Here is a 6,827-nt window from a genome sequence, read left to right as displayed (position 1 = left end):
TTTGACACCGAGCTACACAAGAAGATCATTAGCCAATCAAAAGCTTGATTAAAGAGTTAGGCTTTGAGGAATGGCTCAAAGGAGAGAAAGATGCAGAGGTTTACGGAGGGAATTCCACTGTTTAGGGCAATGCAGCCCAGATTATCTTCCAATGCGATCTCATTTCAATACTTGAAAACTAACGTGACCCGAGATGCCAACAAAAGCAAAACAATGGAGCAGCATAGCAACATCTGCTGCAGCTGTATTCACGATGAAAGTAAGTTGTGAATCTCTGACTGCAATTAAAGTCAGTAAATGATTAATTATTATAGACCAACATGTAAATATGAAAATCTGTGTTTTCAAAATATATTATATATACTCCTCAGTTTATCACTTCTTCTAATCCACTCTAGTTAATGGACCTTGGACAGGAAACAGTGGACAATATTGGAGTTCGCATTTAAGTTCAGCATTACTAATCTATAGCAATATCATATCAAGATTCCTTAAAGACCATCCTGACATAATTGATTTTAATGTGAGATGAGTCAAATAAACTTTCAAATTTCTACTGCGGATTCCAGTCCCTTTCCCCCACCCCCCAACACACGCGCACATATATTACAATGAGCCTCTCTCTCCAACACCACCCCCAGCCCCCGCAAGCACAGACACTGTAGTCAGCCTGTAGTACATTACAAGATTTGAGCATTTTTAAAATTTTACCTTCTCTGCTACCCTCTTTATTGGGGAGCAAATGAAGTTATGGCAACACTGGCTGCCTGCAGTGAGCATGTGTTGGTCTTAGTGGCACACAATAGAAAAGTGGCGACGAGGCTGCAATGAAATTTTCTTTTACATTTCATTTGAGAAATTAAGGCTGAAGAACATTGTGACACATTTTTCGGGACTAATGTTGATTTTGAGGAAATTTGAGCAATATGAAACATTGCTCTGTGTGTGTATATCTTATTCAGGGACACAGCAAGTCAGCACAGTATGTAATTGAACAATTGGCATTGAAGGCATATTTGGAGCAATGGGGAATTCAGCCCTAACAAAAAGACTGATGTAATCACAAACAAAGGTTACATATTTAGCTGAAAGTGAATAAAATAAGAGATCAGGTTAAAATGAATGTTTTCCATGATGGGGCTGGATGCTTTTGATATAGTGTCTAACTAGTGTTGCCTGTAAGACACCAGAGCTATGGAACATGCTGATATTAATGAGATTCTGGAATCATGACACACTAGGCCTGAAACCAAGAGAAAAGCAGAATATTGCGGATGCTGAAAATCTGAAATAAAAACAGAAAATGCTGGAAAAAAAACTTTCACAGACTTGAAACATTAACTCTGTTTCTCTTGTTACACAGATGCTGCCTAACCTGCTGAGTTTTTTTTACGGCAATTTCTGTTTTATTTATGAAACTTAGAGAAGTGCTTGTCAGAAGGTCATTGTGAAAAACCACCAAGGTGATGAGAAGTATGTGATTGGAAGTGTCATAGTGAGACAAGGTGCATGCACATATCTAGTGAAGATTAGAGGGACTTTGTCAGTGTCATGCAGATCATTTGCTTGAAAGAGGAAATGTGACACAGGGAGAGCAGATGATACCTTTTAAAATTCAAATTCCTCCTGCAGCCCAAAGTGAAAGTCAAAAAGAAACTGAAAGTTTGCCAGTATTACAGAATACATTGGTAGAGCAAAGTGAGTCAGGATGTTTGATTAAGACAAACCAATCAATGTCACAGCCCCAACCATTAAGTGGAGTTGGTCATCAAAGTTCAGTTTTGACACACAGAGATGTTGAGAGAGCAGAGTCAAGCTAGAGGAAATGGAAGGAGACACTCAGACCGAAAGAGAAAGAAGCCAGATAGGTTAATTGAAAGTATGTAAGAAGGAAGAAGAAAAAAGTTGTTCTTTTCATTATTTCTTGTCAAATGATGATATTTTTGTTAAACACATACTGGTGTTTAAAAACATTTTTTTACATGTAATGTTTTCTGGGTGTATCAGTCTTATTGTTTTGGTTGTGATTACAGTGAAAACAAATATGCAACCCAACCTGTTAATTTTCAGGTATTGTTGCTATTGACATTTTCATATTTTATACAGGGAACTTATGTAATATGCCATTTTACATTTTAACGTATAAGTTGTTTATTTAAGTGAGGAGTAAGTGTAGTATATTGCAAGATCTGAGTATTTCATTATATTGCCCACCCTGCTGTTGGGGAGGTGTAAATAAAATTAGTTCAATAATGGCTAGCTGCAGCTGAGCATGTGTTAGTCTTACTGAGAGCAACACACAAAACAGCCCCTCCCACCCCACCCATACAAACTGTAATCAGCCCCTCAATCATCCCCACCCTACAATTCACATGCACACATACTCTAATCAGCCCCTCTCCTCCCCTGCCCCAACACACACACACTGTAATCAGTCCCTCTCCCCAATATCCCCAACACACAAAGGATGAAATGTTTTTCCATAGAACTAACTTATTTTTTGCTGAAAAAGGCGACATGCTATTGAGCTTTTCATCTTGCACACAAGATAAACCAACAGTAAAGGTAACAAAAATTTATACTGCATGAGAAAAGAGTGCTGATTGGTTGGGAAATGGATTCTGATTGGTAGGGACATTGGGATGGAGAATGAAACAGATAACAGTTAACTGTTAACTGCCAAACTTTTGTCTCAAATTCAAACCAGGCAGGCCAACTCTGATTGGTCAAGGCATTGCCATGGAGAATGAACGAGGGAATGGCTGTCCCCCAAGCTTTTGTTTAGCTGGAAAAGATGTAATGCGTGGATATGCTTCTTCTCTCTTGTGTGTGAATATATGTGGCTTCTAGCATGCATAAGTGAGCCACACTGTGAGCCCAATTTTAACTTGGTTTTCAGTGTAATTATTAGCACAATCAAGATTGTTCGGTGTTGTCCAATTGTGGAATCACATCTAACGTTGGACATTATGTTTTGTATTTTGCAAGCATGGACTGGTTGGATACGGTTAGTACTTTTCGTGTTACAAACAACTGAAGGGACATGCTGTTTGATACAATCCACCAGTCGTTGGGACGTACGGCCTACATACCTGGCATCACACCAGCACTGAAACACATATACCACATTAGACATTTGTGTGATAGGCAGAACGCCTTTTTGGTTTGACACCAGTATCCTGTTAGTGGAGAATACAGCTCGTGTTTCTACTACATAATAGCAGCGTGAAACGGCTAGCTTCACCTATTTCTCAAATTTCTAAGATACCTTACCCTTCTAGGATAACCTGAGGTAGACTGGGCACTTTTCAGGGCTGCAATTAGTGGCCTTAGGCCCATTCATGAGGTTGCACGATATAAAGTGAGTAATGAACTGATCAGGATGGCCATTATCGCGGCAGGATGGCTTTGATGCACCCTATTTCAGTATCAAGCTTGCACAGTGAGCAAATGGCTTGAGCCCTATTTAGAAGATTGCTGATAAAGCCAATCTTACAGATTGTAGGATATCCAATGTCTATATTGACTAGTGAAGGTAGGCTTGCGGTAGACAGCAGTAGAGAACCCATTGGCAGATTTCTCAACTAGCACATTGAGGAAAAGAAGCTCATTTGACTCCTCATTTCAAAGGTGATTTTGAGCACAGGATGGAGCCCATTAGATGTGTAAGGAAATTTTTACATTCAGCTGTGCATTCAAATATAGCAAACGCATCATATACTTATCAGAAAAGTGCAAGGAGTAGGAGGCTAAGTGTCATTCCATCACAGATAACTTTGTCGGTTTCCACGAGAAATACATCTTCGATGGAATGGTTCAAAAAGTGTTTCAAAAATTTGAGCAAAAGGTGAAGCTAACCGCTTCATGCTGTTCCTATGCAGTAGCAACATGAGTGGCATTCTCCTCTAACAGGATACTGCCGTCAAGCCATAAAGATGTTTTGCCTATCGCACAAATGACTAATGTGATATGTAAGTTTCAGTGCTGGTGTGATGCCAGCTATGAAGACCATATGTCCCAACGACTGGCGGACCGTATCAAATAGCATATCCCTTCAGCTGTTTGCAATAGTACCCAACCAGCCCATGCTTGTACAACTCAAAACATACTGTCCAACGTTAGATGTGATTCCGCAATTGGACAATACTTGCTGAACAATCTTGATTGTGCTAAAAATTACACCGAAATTTTAAGATTATCAGTTGGGCTCACAGTGTGGTACATTTACGTGTTCCAGAAGCCATATATAGTCACACACACAGCTCTGCCATTTGCAGACAGAAGGAGCATGACCATATATTACATGTTCAACAACAAAAATACCTGGAAAAACTCAGCAGGTCTGGCAGCATCTGTGGAGAGGAGCATTGTTAACGTTTCGAGTCCGCATGATTCTTCAACAGAACTAAGGAAAAATAGAAAAGGAGTGAAATATAAGCTGGTTTAAGTGGGGTGTGGTGGGGGGGGTGGGGGGGTGGGGTGGACAAGAAGAGCTAGAAAGAGGGCCAGTGATAGGTGGAGATAACCAAAAGATGTCACAGACCAGAGGACAAAGAGGTGTGTCCCACCACCTCCCCCCTCCTTAAACCAGCTTATATTTCACCCCTTTTCTATTTTTCCTTAGCTCTGTTGAAGAATCATGTGGACTCGAAACATTAACTGTGCTCCTCTCCACAGATGCTGCCAGACCTGCTGAGTTTTTCCAGGTATTTTTGTTTTTGTTTTGGATTTCCAGCATCTGCAGATTTTTGCTTTTATCATATATTACATATTTTCCAACTAAAGAAAGGCTTGGGGAGCCAGGCAGAGTTGATCTGCCTGGTTTGAATTTTAAACAAAATTTAACTCTTCTCTGCTGCATTCTCCATGGCAATGCTTCTACCAATCAGAGCCCACTTGTCAACCAATCAGCATTCTCTTCTCATGCAGTATAAATTTTTGTTCCTTTATTGTTAGTTTATCTCGTGTAGCTGTGCTGATGAGTGAAAAGCGAAAAGCTTAGATAGCATGCCTCTTTTTTCAGCAATTCTCAAATTCTGTACTACCAAACAATTATTTGTATAACTTATTTTACTTCAATAATGCAGCAATAAATTGCAGACCACAATGATACGAATCAGAGAGAGAGACTGAGACACAAGCAGGACAAGGGCAGGTCCAGACACTGCTTGGGCCTCAGTGCCAGTGCAAGGCGCCGGCTCAGAGGAGGTGGAGCTTGCAGTCCCATTCATTGGGCGGCATTTTCCAAGCCTGCTGGTAGCAGGTGTGATAGCTGGCGTGCGTGGAAAATATGGTGCAACCTGCTTTGTGAAGGCATGAAAGCAGGTCTCAATCGTCCACTCAGCCCGCCAACAGCGGGCCATGTTTCCCGCCTTCGGTCAGCAGGGAGCTAATTGTAATACATCAGCATATGATTAAAAGGCCATCCCGCCAGGCTCTTGGAACCCCGCCATATCATCAAACCACATCAGCGGGAAAGCACGCCGACTTGTTTCACAACAGCACACAGGCGACATGCACTTGGCAGCCTTCATTTTGGGGGAACTGAGGTGAGTGAGCAGCAACGTTCACCACAGCTCGCCCATTGTATACAGGCCTCAGAGGCACCGGGAGGGGGGACAACTGACGCCTGGCCTTGGAGGCAACTGCTGAGGAGGGTAGGGGTGTCTGGGGCAAGTGCTGGTCAGCGTCAAAGGCAATTGCTGAGTGGTGGAGGGTGGGGGATGCGGGGGGGCAAGTGCTGGCCAGCCTCGGAGGTGACTGCTGAGTGGAGGGGGTGGGGGGTCAAGTGCTGCCCTAGTGCTGCATCCCGCTCACAGGGAATCGATGTGTGGGTCAGGGTAAGCAAGGAGAGTGGCCACACATTAGGGACAACTGTATAAACTGACCATGCCTCTGCAATTAAGACAGATCAGGCACAACCACAGTGATATAATTGGGGTCGGGCCCCTAACCTGCCCACCCATGCAAGCAACATGGAGGCACCAAAGGGCCACCAAGTGCTCCATACCTTACCCCGCCTTGGCCACCTCCCCACCACCCCCCGCCCCCAGCATAGACTTCAAGTCCGCCACTACTTTATTGGACCGTGTAGCTGTTAGACTGCACATGTTGTACAATCTCCTCACCAACACTGGCCATGTAGCAGTCACTGCTGTAGGCGCTCACAGCCCCTTGCAATCTCTGCATCCCAGTTTGGACCAGTGTCCCCCAAGTCGCAGGTCAACAGGGCAGCCATGCAGCGTACTCATCTCTGGCCATCCAAGGGGTGACCAGCACTCTGCAGGAAGCATTAAGTGGCAGTCACACAGTGCCAGGAAAGATGCTAAGTACAGCCATGATAACCATGTCTCTCTCTCTTTCATGCCGCAGGAGGACCACATCAGGATCATGGATCATGGTGACCTAGCTGTATGCCTGATGGCCTACAGAGACCATAGAAGACAGAGGAGAGAGCAACTTAGGCTCCTGGCTGTGCAAAGTGGAGAAGGGGCAGCAGGGGCTCCCTCACACACTGTCCAGGAGCGACAGTGAGCTATGGCTGGTCGGCGCCTAACGACACCCAGGGCCTATAGACGCCGCCTGCCATTCCTGCCGATGACTGAGAACCAGTGTCATCGATGACTGCGCATGTCAAGGGACCTGGTGGCTCACATCTGCCACTTACTGCAGGACTTGACACCAAGGGGACATGGAGGACATCCATTGCCAGTGGCTGTGAAAGTGACCATGGCGCTCAGTTTCTATGCCAGTGGCTCCTTTCAGGGCTCCACAGGTGATCTATGTGGGGTTTTACAATCTGCCACCCACAAATGCATCCATGAGGT

This window comes from Carcharodon carcharias, chromosome 4, assembly GCF_017639515.1.
Source record: "Carcharodon carcharias isolate sCarCar2 chromosome 4, sCarCar2.pri, whole genome shotgun sequence".
NCBI lineage: Eukaryota > Metazoa > Chordata > Chondrichthyes > Lamniformes > Lamnidae > Carcharodon > Carcharodon carcharias.
This window is presented reverse-complemented; position numbering follows the sequence as displayed.